General features: G+C 41.1%; 1 protein-coding gene across 1 annotated transcript in view; it reads left to right on the plus strand.

Moving 5' to 3' along the window:
• The window catches only part of nlgn4xa (neuroligin 4 X-linked a), an 89,057-nt gene that overhangs the window by 60,747 nt on the left and 9,035 nt on the right, over positions 1–19,275 (plus strand). The window lies entirely within an intron of this gene.

The following is a 19,275-nucleotide window of genomic DNA, read 5'->3' on the forward strand; positions in this document are numbered from 1 at the left end:
TCAGCCAGCCACCAGGGGGCGAACACATGGTTCATGCTTTACTAAGGGTCGGGCCGCAGTCCATGGCCAACTACAAAATAAAAGCTTTAAATGGCATGAATGTCCAATGTAATATGAAGCTTTTACTTTGAAGTTGGCTCCCGCAGCACGTTGGCGGAGAGGCAACATGTGACATTATGACACTATTTATAATCATTGTAGCGGCTGCCTTGACTTCAACTTTTCCATCGGCCTGACCGCAATGGAAAAAACGCCACGAGTAAAAAGAGAGGGAAAAACACAGCTGTCGAGTTCTTTGCAGTTTGTGACCATGTGCAACTGAGCCATGGTCAAGCAGTACAACGGAGACATACCGTCCTTGACCATTCACTATACTGACGACGGGGTTTTCAATTGAAAAGTCAGTGCTTGCAGCCTAATGGCATTGCCTGCTATGCATTAACTACATTTGCTTCCATTAAGTTGCAATTTGTGATTGCACTTTGCAATAATTTATTCAGTTAGCCCTTGCTAAAGAAGAATTTTTTTGGGGTACATTTATTTGTAATTATTATCTATTGTTTATTATTTAAAGATTTGTTTTAACTGAAAATGTACATATTGTTTGTTAAAAAGTAGTGCAATAAAAATAAGATTTTTCCTTATCATGAGGAGTAATCATTGAGCCAAGTAATCGTGATCATTATTTTGGCCATAATCGTGTAGCTTGTTCTTTTCATAGTGGAATTTTCCTCTTCTGCGTGTGCCTTTGTGGGTGTTAGGACTCTGGGGGATGTGGAGGATCCAAATGCAGAGGCTGGAGGCAAGGTGGCAGAAGTTTATTTTACAGTGGGCGTCATGGACATTGCAGTGATCCAGGGGTGTGAAGTTCCAGGTGGTGAATGGACTCTGTGGCTGTGTTCCAATTCAACAAGTGCAGGGTACAAGGCCGGCAGGCAGGCAAGGAGTGCTCGTGAAATAGTCTGGGGGCAAGGTAACGAGGCAGAGACAAAAACACAAAAGATACTACACTAGGAATACTTTACAATAGCTAGGTGCATAAATGTTCGAGAGTTGTAGATCTGGCAACGAGGTGGCGTTCGGGACCGGCTTAAGCAGACAGCAGATGATAATTGCATGCACCTTGTGTCCCTGCTCTACTCGTCTCATCCTCCACAAGGACACACACACACGCACACGCACACAGAACATGTGGGGTGGAGCTCATGGAGCAGAGGCAGGAGCCCTAACGGTGAGTTCTACGCCAGCTCCTTTCTGAGGTCCAAACACGTTACTCCAAATTGTTAGTAGGTGTGGGTGTGAATGGTTGCGTGTGTCAACCCTGTGACGTCTGGGATAGGCTCTCGCCCCGACAATCAAGATAAGCAAAACAAAAAAATAAATGTATGAAATGGAAGGACCGGAAAAAATAAAATAAAAAAAAGCGGGAAATAAAACAGACAAAAATAAATTAATGTAGAATTGTAATCAAACATAGTTGCCTTCCTGTCCTTGCAGGGGCGACCTCACCATTGGTGTGTACGCATTGCCAAGATTCTGTTGTAAAAGCTTACTTTCAGAAGACATGATTCACCAAAACATTTTATTTCGGGAAACCTATACCTCTGCGTTTGCCCTCATTCCGTCCTCCGCCCAGTGCAGATCTGCCATGGCTGGCTAAGTTTCAGAAGCAATTTGGAAATGTAAGTAGGGGGCTGCCATTCCAGCTCTACTCAGTGATGGAGAAAGGCTATGTGGGGGGAGAGAGAGCAGGGCAAGACAGACTTCCAGGCCTGCTTGTGATTCTTTCATTCTGAATATTTAGTAGGCGCTTTGTCAGATATTCTATGCCAGTCTTGCCAGTTCCTAACCGCCTGTGTTAGAATGCGTGCCATCACATTTCCATGATGATAACACTTTAATGATGTGGGTGTTGGAGCAGCAGCAGGCCTGCCCCGGGCCGGCCCATCATGATTGCAAATGAAAGAGCGGAGGCGGAAGACGCTATTTGGGAATGACACGTGGTCAGATCTGACAACTGCTCTGACGTTAATGGACACTCGCTGAATGCAATGCCTCAGGAGCTGAGCCTCCTTTTCTATTGTCAATAATACGTATGATATTTGCAAAGTTACTCAACTGACAGTGTAGAGCAGGGGTGTCAAACTGAGTTTTGTCACAGGCCACATTGTAGTTATGACTCCCCTCGGAGGGCCGCTACAACTGTGAACCCATATAAATGAAAGATTACCTCCTATACTGTAACTACATAAAGTATACACAACACATTGATGAATTGTCATGAACGGAACAGAGGATAGGACCCAAAAATGCACGACTCCAAAACAAATGGACAGTTTCAAAAAGAGAGAAGTTTAATCAACGGGCAGAGGTCGGTACACAGGCAGGCAATCCAAAAAAGGCAACAGTATCCAAAAACGTGAGGCAAAAAGCCGAGGTCGATAATCGGAACAGGGTCTAGTCTTACTGTGAGTCTGTGACGTGGAAACAAGGAATGCTGGAAGGCGACGACAAGGTACAACGAACTGGCGACTAGAAAGAATGAGACACGAGGTTAAATGCAAGGGGTAATTAGGGTGAACGAGGCACAGGTGGTGAAGATGCTCTCAGGAGCAGGTGTGTACGAGACAGGGGGAAGACAACAACCGGAACACACACCCATGACAGTAACCCTCCATTAACGGCCGGCCCCAGACGGCCCCGGAGCCCCTGGATGCGCAACGGGGAAGTCCCGAATGAGCGAGTCATCCACGATAAACGCAGACGGATCCCATAAACGTTCCTCAGGCCCGTAGCCCTCCCAGTCCACCAGATATTGAAACCCCCTCCCCCTCCAATGAGACGACAACGGCCGCCTCACAGTGAAGACAGGGCCCCCATCCACGAACCGGAAGGCGGGACCAGAGGGAGTCGGGCTTGAGCAGGCTGACGTGAAAAGCAGGGTGGACCCGCATCGACCTTGGGAGCCTAAGCTTCACGGTGACAGGGTTGATGATCTTTGTGATGGGGAAGGGCCCAACGAACCTGGGAGCGAGCTTCCTGGACTCCACCCGGAGCACATACTCCTTCATAGCCTTGTGTTCCGGCCCTGAAAGACACCCATGACATGAATAGCCAGTTTTGAAATCAGAATCCTATAAAAACATGTTTTTCAACTATTACATTTCTTTTCAAATGGGGATTGGTTACCAAAAGAATCCTTGAAAATATCTCAATGGTATTACACCCGAACACAATGAGCAATTTTGATTCGCTTTCGTGGGCCACATAAAATAATATGGCGGGCCGGATCTGGCCCAAGGCCACCAGTTTGAAACCTGTGGTGTAGATTGAAAATGTTTCCTTGATTGTCTCTCTTATTCATGTATCCACTCTTTCATCCATCACAATAGCAATGGGTGACTTCAATATACAGTGGATAAAAAGTCTACACAACCCTGTTTTTGTTATATACCAATAAGAGATTTTCGCGCATTTGGGAGATTTTGTTGTGGTTTGATGAAATCAAAGTTCAACTTTTTGCTGTAATTCCAAAAGGTACGTATGTTTGGCGCAAACGCAACAGTGCTCATCACCAAAAGAACACCATACCTTCAGTGAAGCACGGTGGTGGCCGCATCATTTGCTTCTACTAGAATTTGGTCCTTAGACAAGGTGAAAGCAATTCTGAACAGTTCGAAATAGCAATCCGTTTTAGCACAAAACCTTCAGGCTTCTGCTAGACAGAAAAGGTGAGGAAAGCCAATCCTTGAACATCTGAACTAAATGTTTCAAATTGTGTCTATGTGTTTGCTTTTATTTTGCTTTTTTTTTTTTTTTTTACTCTGCTGTCTATCACCAGGTTGGCATCAGAAATGAGAATCTTTCCTTACCTGGATAAATAAAGGTTAAATATGAATAAATGAAATTGGGGTTAATCAGAGAAACATGCTGGCAGGTTTGTGCTAACTCCCATTTCCATGAGTTTGAATGTGATTCCGAACACAGCCAAGTCCCACTTGTAAGAGGGTGTCCACATTTGTGTGCAGGTTATAGGTCACATTAATGGTTAAATATGTTTTGAAAGAATTTATCTTGGTCTCATTTTTTATATCACAAAATCCTGTCATTTGCACAGAAGTATATAGAGTATTTATCTCCACTGTATGTTGTTTTTTCCTGTCTTTTTAGATTACTGATATCAATCTCAGAGAGGTTGGATAATGAGTTTCCCATCAGTGAAACAATGAAACATCAATGAAACAAAAGCAGTGAAGGCAACCTCTGATACTTGTTGTCACTGCTCAACAATAACGTCAGATGCGTCTCTACACCACAACCTCCACTCAAACTCAAACTGCAAACATCTGCAAAGATCTATCAGCAACTCCCTTCCAGCAATTCTCCTCACTCCCGCTCTGATACTCAACGCTCTCCTCTGTCGTTCACTGTCACTCTCTTCCCTCTACCTCAGGAAACCCAGACACACTCTGTAAAGCAAAAATTTCCAACTGTCAGTCATTTACAACACCCTCTTGACAGCATTGGTTCAAACCTGCCTCCTCATTCTGCTCCCTCTTTTTTTAACTGGCATCATACATTCCTATCTCCCTACTGGAATTGTTCCTACCATGTAAAAATTACAATAGTAACCTCTGTAATGGTCCGGTCCACAACAATTTTGGACCCCAAGGCTCTGTGCTATGGCCACTCCTCTTTATCACAGACACTGTTTCTCATTCCCATCAGCGATTTAAAAAATTGTTTTTTTTTTAACTTAAATTCTACTTCAGTGCCAATTTTGTCAAACTTACAGCGACAAACCTGAATTCCTCCTCGTTGGGTTGAGTTTTCCATTACCATAGGCAACTCCTTCATTTACCCTTCGGCCCACGTGCCATCCTCGGCAGTACCTTATCATTTCAAGCCCTCCTAAATAACATCACACGATCGGCATAGTTTTATCGATGTAAAAATGTATCACCTTTGCTCCTCCCTCATCCCTTGTTCCACTGCCATCCTCATTCACAGGCTCATTGCCTCTGATTGATTACTGGAATTTCCTTCTTTTTTGATCTACCTTCAAATCCCTTCATAAACTCCAACAGGTTCTGAATTCCATTCACACACAAAAATCCTCCTTCCACCACCATTTACAACAGCTCTACTGGTTACTGGTTCAATTTGGAATCTATTTCAAAATTCTTCTGCTTATTTTCAAGGCAGTACATAACTTTGCCTCCCCCCATACCTTTCCAACCTTATTCAGATTGTGACCCCTTCAAACTTCTGCCCACCTTACTACTGTGGGAACAGAGCATTCAGTCACTCAGCGCCCCTGCTGTGAAAGTCGCTACCACCTGACCTGCGCAACAAAAACTGTAATTCCCTCTTCTAAGCCAAACTCAAATATCTATATCTGTTCATACTGCCACTATTTTTTATTTTACGCTGATGCTTTCATGTTTTAAAATTAGTTTTTCCTCCCTCCTTTTTGAAAGCTTGAGTCTGCAGAGTCCTTGGGTCCTCTGGAACATACAGTATTATTGAAAATGTAAACTCCACACAGAAAGACTGAACTGTACTATACCCCATTTAGAATCAAAATAAAATTTTACAGCATTTCTATTTTTTAAATGCTTTTTCTTGCACTGTACATTTTTTTGTAATTTTAGTAAACTGTCTTTTCATTTTCTGTACTTAGTTTTTAAATGCTTTTAAATGCATTTTAAATTTTTAAATGCTCATGTAAAGCACATTAAGTTACCCTGCCTTGCCTTATAATGTGCTTTATAATATGGTACATATAAGGATTACAAAAAAACATTGTAGTTGAGGAACATGTGAATTAAGTGAAACTGCATTAGCCACTAATCACTTTTTTCTTTTTTTATCCCAAATTTGTTATGAAACTCTGGTAGTATCATAATATGCCAATATTAGGATGATAAATTATTACAATGTAGTTATACTGTTATACTGTGTAGCAGTAGATTAGGATGATAAATGATTACAATGTAGTTATGCTGTTATACTATGTAGCAGTAGATTATGATGATAAATAGATTATATTTATAATTATATTATATTTATTTTATTTATAATTTTTATATTATATTTATTTTATTTATATTTATAAATATATGTATAATTTATTATACTTATAATTATATTATATTTATTTTTCAATGTATACTGTGGATCTACATGCTTAATAAGCATGTGCTTCTGACAGTTTGATCTGAAAAAACACAAACAGGCAATGTGTATTTTTTAATTTGTTGTTATTAGCTAATTTAGCATTTTTGTTTGTCGGGTCACAACCTTAGCAAACCTATGAGAACAAGTTTTGATGGCATGTCAAATCTTTTTTTTCCCCTTCTCAGTGCGAGTCTTATGCAAGTTGATTAAAGAGAGAAACTGTTTTTGTGTAGGGTTTTTTTTCCTGATGTGCCAAGTTATCAAAATTGGTATTTTATGTACAGTAATTGACAATAAAAACTAAATGTTCCTTTTGTACATCAACATTTAAAATGTCCTGTTTTTACTGTTACTCATTGTAAGTAAAGATGTTGAGTCAGTATTTTTATTTTTTATTTTTTCTACTTGAGTACAGTGTGAGTACTTTTACCACCAGTCTAGACCAGTTCAGAGTGTAGCCCGTCTTTCGCTCCAAGTCAGCTGGGTTAGGCTGAAGCTCCCTACGACCCCGAAAATGATAAATGGTATAGAAAGCGGATGGATGGATTTAAAAGAAAAACATATTTATTGAGTAAGCATTGCAAAAATGTTTATTATTATCTCCCAGGGCCAATTACAATATTAGAAAAGCAGGGAATTGATCAATTGGTCTGTGATACATTAGCATGATATACTGTAATTACATGCTTTATTTACTTAAAGCCTATAATATGCGTTGTTTACTGTAACAGAATCTTTGCCTATTTAAAATGGCTGCACTGCACAAGGCTGCTTGTGCCTGTGAGTTGTTTGTGCAGCTCTGCAAGCTGTGCAAATGTCTCCCTACGGATGTCAAATAGATTCTAATTAGCTCTGCAGAATTTAATTACCATACGCTGGTGGATCACTAGGATAGCGTCCCGGCTGAATGGATGTGTAACCAATCACACTTTTCCACAGTTGAGTGCGGCTCACTGCAGAGAAATATGTCCCTAGCACATGAATGCTCTTTTTTTGTGTGTGGGGATGACCTTCCTTTATTTTTTTTATTAAAAAATGTTTTTTGCCATGTTTCAAGAACTGTACACACATATTCTTGTAAGATGAAATGGATCAACTACCAAAGCAAATTGAAGCAGTTATTCATTTCCACAACCCAATTAATCACATTGAAAAGGTAAGGCCAACCTTTATGAAGGACCCCTCTCAGAGATGTGTTACATTCACACGAATCTGATAGAAATTGATTTTTTTTTCCTATTATTTAAATTGTTTCTTTCTCAGCAGACCCTTTGAACTCATAATTAATTAATTCTGCCAGTGCTGTTTCTTATGTAAATACATAACCATTTCTACCAGGGATTATTTACAAGAACCCTATTGATTTTGAAACCCATTCAACAAGGGAATGTAAAGACGGTTGCTGAGTTTGTGTTGCTTTTCAGGATTCCACCCAGTGTATAGTTTTCAACCAACCCTCTCCAAACGTTTCAGATTGCTTGTATGTCTCAAAGCAAGAAGCCGAGTGACTTGGAAGCTTATGTCTCACAAGATTACCTCGATATGACTTCAAACGTTACATAACATGTTCTATTCCATGTACTTAACGCTGTTTGTCAAAGCAAGAACACTAAGCAATTCACTAAGCAAGCAACAATCATTTTGACTAGTTGCTTCATCTGCAGTTAAGAAAAAAATTATCCATGCCATGGCCAAATTTTGAGTTACTGTTATTTTTTTTTAATTTGTAGAATTGGTTTCTTTTGGCTCAAACTTAGTTTAGAAACAGTAAGTTTTGGGAAGTAATAAAAAGATTTATTCATGAAAATGCTTGCAATTTTTCATTTATTTCGAGATACTCGAACCAGTCCTGCTAACTTGTAACTTAGACCATTCTAATCAACTATAAATGTCAAACTGAGAATGAAGCAGAGAAGTTACCAAAGTCAGTGGCTAAAGATTATTTACTATCATACTGTAATCAGTGGCAGTCCTTTTGGCTCCAGCATAGCCGCGACCCCAGTGAGGATTATTATTTTCATTTGCTGTTGTTATATTATTGTAAGGAAGTAGACAGGGGTATGATATATAAAATAAGTTTGACCTCTTCCAACTCCCTTTTAAATATGTATCATGTAACTTTTTTTTAAAATTATTTTGTGTTCAAATTTCGCTGCTTTTCATTTTTTCACATGTTCAAAATAAAGAATTCAATTCAATAAAAAAAAAACAAAAAAAAAAACACTGCCTCCATGGCCAGGGAATGTCATTTGGCTTGTGGAAAAATTTCAGTCAACATAATACAAAAAGTAAGGAATGTTTGGTCGTTTGTTTATTTGTTGTTACAATGCCTCTTGGCATAAATATTATACCGTTGGAAAGCCTGTTTATTTCCCTTTTTAATGGTGTCAGAGGGCGACACGGTGGATGACTGGTTACCACATCAGCCTCACAGTTCTAAAGGTCCTGCTTTCAAATCCAGCCTCACCTCTGTGGAGTTTGCATGTTCTCCCTGTGTTTACTCCGGGTACTCCGGTTTGCTCCCACATCCCAAAAACATGCATGGTAGGTTATTTGACGACTCTAAATTACCCATAGGTGTAAATATCAGTGTGTATGGTTGTTTGTCTCGATGTGCCGTGCGATTCGCGGGTCGCGCAGTTCAGGATCTACCCCGCCTCTCGTCCAGAGTCAGCTGGGATAGGCGCCAGCATGCCCGACCCGAGTGAGGATAAGCGGTAAGGAAAATGAATGGAAGGATGGAGGTATGGTGCCACATTTGTAATGAACATGTGTATTGTGACATGAGCAGCAAAAATGAATTGTAGGTTGCATCAAATCTTCCCTCATAATTCCAAATATCTTCTTCAAGATAAGATTCTAGTCTGGGAATGAACTCTATCCTCCACGCTTTACCCCCACAGATCGGAGGTTCATCAGAGGTTACCGCCAGAATTTGGGAGTGGAGAGGATGGCACGGCCTGCCAGCAGTCCTGACCTCAACCCGACTGAACATTTGTGGGATCAGCTTGGCCGTGCTGTTTGTGCCAGAGTGGCCAACACAACCACGCTGGCTGACATGAAGCAAATGCTGGTTGAAGAATGGGATGGCATCCCACAGCAGTGTGTGGTCAGGCTGGTGAACAGCATGAGGAGGAGATGACAGGGTGTTGTGGCTGTGTATGGTTTTTCCACACTCTACTGAGGCTCCTGTTTTTTAAATGAGTACATTGTTAAATTGTCAATATGTGTTGTTTCGTCAAACTTCAATGATCTAATCCACTAAACAGCAGTCAATAGCAACAGCAAAATAATCAGTTTGGCATTGGCAGAGAAGATTTGTCAAATCTTTCATGGGCGCAACCCACATAACCCAGAGTTCTGCTGGTCATTCCTCAAATGCATGTTCCTTACAAATGTGGCACCGTTTAAAAAAACAAATAAGGTTTCCAACAACATGAGATTTATTGCCAAGAAATGTTGCTACAACAAAACCTGAATGAGTTTTTTTTTTTTTTCGCTTTAACCCTTGTGAACCAATCAGCTCATCACCTCCCAAGTCTTGTTCAGCTGTAATCATGTAATACATTTTTTTTTCATAGTATTGTCATGCTACGACCTGCTGCTGAAAGGTTTTGTCGTGTTCCGTTTCATGTCGTATTTTGGGAGAATTCAATTATTCTCTTATTGTCCTGCCTGCGGTCCTGTGTTTTGCTACATTTGGGACCACCTGCCACCAGCATGACAATGAGGCATTGTGACACCTTCAGTAAAGAAATAACTAATTTTGGATGATATTCAGTCCATCATATTTGTGGTAGTTGTGTCAAATATGTCAGTGTATTGTGTCACTCTTTGGTATTTTATTGTGGAGGACACAGAGCTCTTTTTAAGTAAGAAAAATAAAACATTTTGAGATTATGACCTGGTTTTGGTCCTGGTTTATTGTGTATGCAGTGTTCATACATACTGTAGATATGCGTGTTTGTGAAAAACAGGCTTGTCCTAGATCAGCAGATGAACTTGTTGTTTCCTCTGATCTGGTGCAGAACATCCAGTGCTGTCGAAAGTAAACAGACAACTTTTCCTTGTTACTTGAACAGAAGTGATACATCAAAGATGTTCACATTAGTACAAAAACTTGAGCTTTGTGTATTGATTATCGATTCAAAAGAACACCCAGTCTATTAAACTCTGCAATATTTACACGTACCCTTGCATTGTTTTTGACGTTAAGCATACAGAATTTAATGCTTTATTGTTCTACTGCATTTTCATTTATCTGTGATAACCTTGGAATTTTTGTTAATCAGAATCAGAATCATCTTTATTCGCCAAGTATGTCAAAAACACACAAGGAATTTGTCTCCGGTAGTTGGAGCCGCTCTAGTACGACAACAGACAGTCAATTGACAGAGAACAGTTTTGAGACATAAAGAAAGACAAGACAAGAAAAGAAAAAAAAAAAAAAAAAAAAAAAAAACAGTCACTGAGCAATAAAAGGTTGCTAGTAATCTGGTAATGCCGGTACAATTTTCTTTTTTTTTTCTTTTTTTTTTTGACAATTGTGCAAAAAGATGTCCTCTAGCAATTAGAGCCGTTTGAAATGACTAATAGAACAATAGTCCGGTGCAATGACCATTGTGCAAAGGGCGCCGAGACTTCAAGAAATGTATGCAGTTTAAAGTGACTAGTAGTGCAATAATCTGGGACAATGTCGATTGTGCAAATGTTGCAGATGCTACTCAAGCACATAAGTGGCCAACAACATATGCAAATAGTGCAGCGTGGCAAGACTACTACAGTGAGTGCACGGGTAATGTATAATTGGCCCAACAGAAATGTGACAACAAACACAAGACAAGAAATTGGCAGCATGTTACAATGGAATTGTAAGTTAACTGTTTAAGAAGTTAATGGCAAGAGGGAAGAAGCTGTTGGAATGTTCGGTAGCGCCTACCTGAGGGAAGGAGCTGGAAGAGGTGGTGACCAGGATGTGGAGGGTCAAAGAGGATTTTGCATGCTCTTGTCGTAGTTCTGGCAGCATACAGTCAAAGTTTATCATTTTTTGTAGCAGCACCAAACCAGATTGTGATGGAAGAACACAGGACTGATTCGATGACTGCTGTGTAGAACTGCCTCAACAGCTCCTGGGGCAGGCCGTGCTTCCTCAGAAGCTGCAGGAGGTACACCCTCTGCTGGGCCTTTTTGAGGATGGAGTTGAAGTTGATCTCCCACTTCAGGTCATGAGAAACTGTAATTCCCAGGAACTTGAAGGTTTCAACGGTTGCTACAGGGCAGTTGGACAGAGTGAGGGGCAGCTGTGGCGAAGGATCGACGATCATCTTTACAGTCTTGAGCGTGTTCACCTCCAGGTTGTGTCGGCCGCACCACAGCTCCACCCGCTCCACTTCCTGTCGACACGCAGACTCGTCACCGTCTTTGATGAGGCCGATGACTGCAAACTTCAGGAGTTTGACAGCCGGGTGCGTTGAGGTGCAGGGCTTTTACCAATTTCATTTACTTGTTCAGCGAGCGTTAGCAGTGCAGCATTCGTGTTAGTTTGGGGCGGAATGTAGACACCGGCGAGAATGAAAGATGCGAACTCACGAGGCAAGTAGAATGGGTTACAGTTCAAAAACAGCGACTCTAAATGCGGGATGCAGTGTGTGCTGAGCTCCGTGACTTCAGTACACTATTTTACGTTGATATAGAACCATATCCCGCCACCTTTTGTTTTCTCCGATAATTCCATGACGCGGTCTGCCCGGTGAAGATGGAAGCCCGGAAGCATTACGGCACCATCGGGGACAAGTTCTCAAAGCCATGTCTCCATAAAGCACAGGGCGGCAGGAACGTCCAAAGTCTTTACTGATCTTTGTCAGAAGATGAAGCTGGTCCATTTTGTTGGGTAGGGAGCATAGATTCGCGAGGTTGATCGACAGGAACGCCAATCTGTATCCTCTCTTGTGGAGCTTCACTTGGGTGCTGGCTACTTCGCCTCCGTCGCCATGCACCAAAGACCGCAGGCCCCCCCCTCAGACACATAAACTGACCTACATCAGGAAACACATCACTTACGAGTCGAGCCGGCTCAGGGACTAGACAATATAGGCAAATGCTAAGGGTGCCGTGGCCTCCAGGGGGCGCCACAAAAATCGGGAAAAAAATAATCTTCAAAATAACTGCGTTTTTACATTTAAACTACTCATTACAATGAACTCTTGAAATGGAAATGCTAAAATGAATGTAAAGAAATGGCCAAATAATAATATTGCAAGTGATAAAACCAAACCACATAAGATACTGTAATGAAATGATCAGTTGTACTACATCACTTATTTAGCACAGTACACTGTAAAATTGATAACTTGCTTCTAGACGAGTTGCCTCAACATGGTATGCTAATTCGTAAATAACCAATTTTATATTTCTGTAGTTGAATGGCATGGAGGTGTCCGCTGATCATTTTGTGTATTTGTGTATATTACTGTATACATTCATAGTAGACAATGCGTATCGATTAGGTTTTTAAAAAATATATATAATAATTATTCTAAATTTTTGTTTATATCTTAAATTGGGTGACATGTTATCTTAGATATCAAAGACAATGGTAAAAACAATGCTATTCGATTTCTTTTATAAGAGTACTGTATTTTGGCGACCATAAGGTGCACCGCATTAAAAGGCGCAGTCTCAGTTATGGGGTCTATTTCTGTATTTAACACACACATAAGGCGCACCGCATTATTGGGCGCAGGCATGGTAAAACATACGCTAGCTTAAAACATACGGTAGAATGCTTGCTAGCGTATGTTTTTAAAAAGGCAGCGGGAGCAAAACTGAGTTCGGTTGTACTTTATTGAAGTATTTAACAATGTACTCAAGTTATTTTTTGATCAACCCTCATCCACAAATCCATCAAAGTCCTCATCTTCTGTATCCGAAATGAACAGCTGAGAGTTTGGAACTCGGTGCACACATCAGGCGCGCCACATTATAAGGCGCCCCGTTCATTTTGGAGAAAATTTAAAACTTATAAGTGCGCCGTATGGTCGTGAAAATATGGTATATGTAAATTGCTGATAGACGGGGGCGCAGTATTAATCTTGGCTAGGTCGCCTCATTGATTAGGGCTGGCTGGCTCGGCATACAAGAACAGATGAACAAACGGTCGGTAACTACAACTTGCAGATGCCTGACAAACGATTTTCTAGGAAATGAGCAAAGAAAAATGTAAGGCTGATGGTGAAAAGCAAAGCAAATACCCGCCGTCTTGCTTTGGCTTCTGCTGCGTTTAAATACTCAGCTGACGATCATCAACAGCAGGTTCAATGCAAAAGGCTGTGGGCAGCAACGCTCAGCAAGAACACTGTGGAGACAAAAAAACAAAACAAAACAAAATAGCACATAGGCAGGCTGAGAAACAGGAACATGAAACGCAGGATATTGTTTTGTGTATGTATATATGTGTGTGTGTGTGTGTGTGTGTGTATATATATATATATATATATATATATATATACTGCACAAAAATATAAAATAAAAACGCATCACTTTTGTTTTTGCTCCCATTTTTCATGAGCTGGACTCCAAGTTCTAAAACTTTTTCTACATGCACAAAAGGCAATTTCCCTCAAATATCGAGATAATCCATCCCACCTCACAGGTGTGGCACATCAAAATGCTGATTAGACAGCATGATTATTAGGCTGGCCACAATAAAAGGACACTATGAAATGTGCAGTTGTATCACACAGCACAATGCCACAGATGTCACAAGTTCTGAGGGAGCGTGCAATTGGCATGCTGACTGCAGGAATGTCCATCAGAGCTGTTGCCCGTGAATTTAATGCTCATTTCTCTACCATAAGCCATCTCCAAAGGCATTTCAGACAATTTGGCAGTACATCCAACCGGGCTCACAACCGCAGACCACGTGTAACCACACCAGCCCAGGACCTCCACATCCAGCATGTTCACCTCCAAGATCATCTGAGACCAGCCACTTCTGCATCTGAGACCAGCTGCTGCAACAATTGGGTTGCATAACCAAATAATTTCTGCACAAACTATCAGAAACCGTCTGAGGGAAGCTCATCTGCATGCTCGTCATCCTCATCGACCTGACTGGAGTTCGTCGTCGTAACCGACTTGAGTGGGTGAATGCTCACATTCGATGGCATCTGGTTTGCTGATGTCAACGTTGTGGATCGAGTGGCCCATTGTGGCGGTGGTGTTGTGGTATGGGCAGGCATATTTTATGGGCAACGAACACGGGTGCATTTTCTTGATGGCATTTTGAATGCACAGAGGTACCATGACAAGATCCTGAGCCCCATTGTTGTGCCATGATGCAAGGATCTGTACACAATTCCTGGAAGCTGAAACATCCCAGTTCTTGCATGGCCAGCATACTCCCCAGACATGTCACCAATTGAGCATGTATGTGATGCTTTGGATCGGCGAATACGACAGCGTGTTCCAGTTCCTGCCACTATCCAGCAATTTCACACAGCCATTGAAGAGGAGTGGACCAACATTCCAAAGGCCACAATCAACAACCTGATCAACTATGCAAAGATGTGTTGCACTGCGTGAGGCAAATGGTGGTAACACCAGATACTGACTGGTTTTCTGACACCCCCCCCCCCCCCAGACCCCCCACAATAAAGCAAAACTGCACATTTCAGAGTGGCCTTTTATTGTGGCCAGCCTAAGGCACACCTGTGCAATAATCATGGTGTCTAATCAGCATCTTGATATGCCACATCTGTGAGGTTGGATGTATTATCTCGACAAAGAAGAAATGCTCACTAACACAGATTTAGACAGATTTGTGAATAATACTTGAGGGAAATGCTCTTTTATGGAGAAAACGTTTTAGATCTTTGGGTCCAACTCATGAAAAATGGGAGCAAAAACCAAAGTGTTGCTTTCAGTATAAATTATATATATATATATATATATATATATATATATATTATATATATATATATATATATATATATATATATATATATATAAAGACATGTCCTGAGGTCTCTTGCAGGTATCAACACTTCCAAATTCTAAAAGTAAATTTGGCTCCTCAGTGGCATAGATGCTAGTTGACTGTTGGAGCTGAGCTGGCTTTGCTCAGCACATCTCATACCTCCCTTCCCTGTCGTTCCCTTTGTTAATTAACATTTCAACTTACAGCTATGGGGGTAATTATCTTCTGGACACAGAGCACAATTAACTAGTATAACCGTCATGTTGTCAGAGTGCAATGTCTCTCTCTTGAAAAGTGTGATGGATGAAGGCCTCTGCATGGATGCTAAAATGAATATGCTATTTTCAGGTGTTGTTGTTTGGGGGTTGATCCAGGGAAAAACAAAAAACGAAATCAAGGCCTCTGGCTCACGTGGACTCAGAACATTTGTTCCGCACTGTCATGGATGGAGGGACAGACAGATCGATAAAACGTACACTGCTCAGTATCACATTTTGTACTGAGGAGGGAGAAAGTTTTGTCAGATAATTGATGTTTTTTGTTCATTACTATTGAGAAATGGAGTGCAAATGACATTAATTTTTTGTCTGGGTTAGAGAATATACTAACAATGATTTTCCATCATTGGTGTCACATCATAAGCAAAGCTCTCATATCGCCAATGTTATTTACATCTCATTAGTGTCATAGGGAAGCTCTGGTAGTTGGGGAGAATAAATAACCCCAGCTGCAAAATGGGCTGGAATTTTGCATTATGAATTGAGCCAAGTCTCTTGCTCTGAATCTCGTTTACTGGAGCTGTGTTGCAACATTCTTTTTTTCAGTACACAGAACAGGCTGAACGCTATTCTCTAAAATTCTTAATATACACTGCAAAAAAAAGGAAATGGCTTGAAATTGGTTTTGTTAATGGAGGATGGACAAAGCACAAATTGTTATGTTCTTCCTATTCTATTTCCATTTTCACATGAAAGTGATTTCTGTCAATAGTTTAATGGACTGCTGTGTGTCTAGTTCTAGCCAGGACGCTGACTGGGGTGGTGGAATCTTTTGTACTCAACGCTGAAGTTAAAAAAGTAGGGTCAAAGTTGATTAATCAATGGCGTCATTGATAGTTTTTCAGCCCAGTACGGCGATCCCCAACCTTTTTTGCGCCACGGAATGGTTTCACGTAAAAATATACGGTACTTTGACGGACCGGAATAGAAACAAATAAAAACAAATTATTAAAATTATTATATTATTTCTACAGGTACTCCTGTTTCCTTCCATGTTCCAAAAACATGCATGGTAGGTTAATTGAAGACTAAATTGTCTGTAGGTGTGATTGTGCGTGTGAATGATTGTTTGTCGATTTTTGCCCTGCGAATGGCTGGCAACCAGTTCAGGGTGTAACCTGCCTCTTGCCCAAAGTCAGCTGGGATAGGCGCTACGGCACCTGCAAACCTAGTGACGATAAGCGGTAAAGAGAATGGATGGATGTGACTGTGCAACCGGTCTCATTTCCACACGATTGTCTAAGTATGGCCGATCATGCTGCAACAAGTGTGACAACACTGTCAGTGTCATAGAGCGACATAAGTGTTGTGATGTATGATAAATAAAGTTGGTCTTAGCACAGTTGTTGTCCGCGAATCTCGGCAAGAAAGATATAGCTTCACTTCGCGCTGCTACCTGCGTATCTCACCACCAGTCTCGTGGGTCTGCTTGTATGAATCTTTCAAGACTAACGGCTAACTGAAGCTAGCGACCCGAGGCTAACCACTATGCTTATTCACAGCAAGTTGAATTTGACTCTCAGAATTGCACAGACATATGAAGACTGCGTCTGCTCCACATAGCATTAATAGTCTGATGACAGTAGCAGATGGGCAAGTCAAAAGTCCTCGGGAAATTGCCCATTGGAAGACAAGATGCCAAAAACAAGTGGTTAGCAATTAATCATCTTCAAGTTCTAAATGTCAATGCAGAGTAGTAAAGTCAATCTATCAACCAGTAGACTTGTCTATCCAACCCCTATTGGCTACCTGTGTGCCTCACAATCAATTTTAAGATGCTTTTTTTAAAGATTGTTAATTTGGTTGCTTATTTACCACACATGCTTTTACTATATGAGTTCCTTATCGTTCCTAGAATAACAACAAAAGGCAGTTTTCTGTTATTCTGGCCCATGTATGTGGGATTGCCTTCCAGGGGGCCTGAGGCATGCTCGGGAAATTCATATTTCTTAAAGCAAACTTTTTATCTTTTAGATAAATTTTAATTTATAGATTTATATTATTCTAATTTCATGAACTTTTACAACTTTTGTATTTACTTATACACTACATTGCCAAAAGTATTTGCTCACCTACCTTGAATGACATGATTTTAAGTGATATCCCATACTAAATCCATATGGTTTAATATGATGTTGGTCTCCCCTTTGCAGCTGGAACAGCTTCAACTCTTGTGGGAAGGCTTTCAACAAGGTTTAGGAGTGGGTTTATGCCCATTTTCCCAGAAGCATATTTGTGAGGTCACACACTGATGTTGGATGAGAAGGCTTAGCTCACTGTCCACTCGAAATATAACCCAACGGTGTTCTATTGGGTTGAGTGCAGGACTGTGCAGGCGTGTCAAGTTCCATCCATCCATCCATTTTCTGAGCCGCTTCTCCTCATTAGGGTCGCGGGCGTGCTGGAGCCTATCCCAGCTGTCATCAGGCAGGAGGCGGGGTACACTCTGAACTGGTTGCCAGCCAATCGCAGGGCACATACAAACAAACAACCATTCGCACTCACATTCACACCTACGGGCAATTTAGAGTCTCCAATTAATGCATGTTTTTGGGATGTGGGAGGAAACCGGAGTGCCCGGAGAAAACCCACGCAGGCACGGGGAGAACATGCAAACTCCACACAGGCGGGACCGGGGATTGAACCCGGGTCCTCAGAACTGTGAGGCTGACGCTCTAACCAGTCGGACACCGTGCCGCCGCGTGTCAAGTTCATCCATACCAAAATTTCTCATCCATGTCTTTATGGACCTTGCTTTGTACACAGACATGATGGAATAGGAAGGCGTAATCCCTAAACTGTTTGACTGTCCAAAATCTCTTGGTATGCTGAAGCATTCAGAGTTCCTTTCATTGGAGCTCAGGGGCGTCTGGGCGTCCCTGCTAAAGCTACTGCCCCTGCGACCCGACCCAGATAAGCGGTAGAAAATGGATGGATGGATGGATGGAGCTCAGGGGCTAAAATGTTGGGCATTTTCAACTTTTTGGGAACAGTCTGGAGTTGGCCCCTTCCTGTTCCAACGTGACTGTGTATCAGTGCACAAACCAAGGTTCGTAAAGACACGGATGAGAGAGTTTGATGTGAATGAACTTGACTGTCATGCACAATCCTGACCTCAACCCCACAGAATACTTTTGGATGAATTAGAGTGGAGACTGAGAGCCAGCCCTTCTCTTCCAACATCAGTGTGTAACCTCACAAACGTGTATCTGGAAAAATGGTCATAAATTCCCATAAACATACTCCTAAACCTTGTGGAAAACCTTCCCAGAAGAATTTAAGATGTTATAACTGCAGAGGGTGGACCAATGTCATCTTAAACCCTATGGATTAAAAACGGAATGTCACTTAAATTCATATCAAATACAAAGATTTTTAACAAATCTAAAATTGTATTTATATGTCAGGTCACTAAAATTTGATTTGTGGGAAACCAGTGTACAATCACCTGTCGTTTCATTTTCTGTAATGTTTGTCCTCATTAAATTCAGTCCCTATCCCAGCGAATGCAGAGTGCTAATTTAATTAATAATATAATAATTACAAGTGTTGCACTGGTGAGAGGTTAACCACATGATTTTGGCACATTACATGTGCCAACTTTATTTACTTCAATGTATGGTGTTTTAACAACAGTGTGAAAATAATTTAGACAAGCTAAAAGTAATGATTTGTAATGATGTTTGCGAAGGACTGAAGAGTGAACCTGTCGAACTCCTCACTGGACTCCTGCTATGCTTCATTTGCCACAAACTATAGCAGCTCTTATACAGTCTATTTTTGGTTTTGAAATTAGTCCTTATACATTTCCAGAAGTGCCTTGTGGGCATGTCTGAACCA

This window comes from Phycodurus eques, chromosome 1 (genome assembly GCF_024500275.1).
Source record: "Phycodurus eques isolate BA_2022a chromosome 1, UOR_Pequ_1.1, whole genome shotgun sequence".
Lineage (NCBI taxonomy): Eukaryota > Metazoa > Chordata > Actinopteri > Syngnathiformes > Syngnathidae > Phycodurus > Phycodurus eques.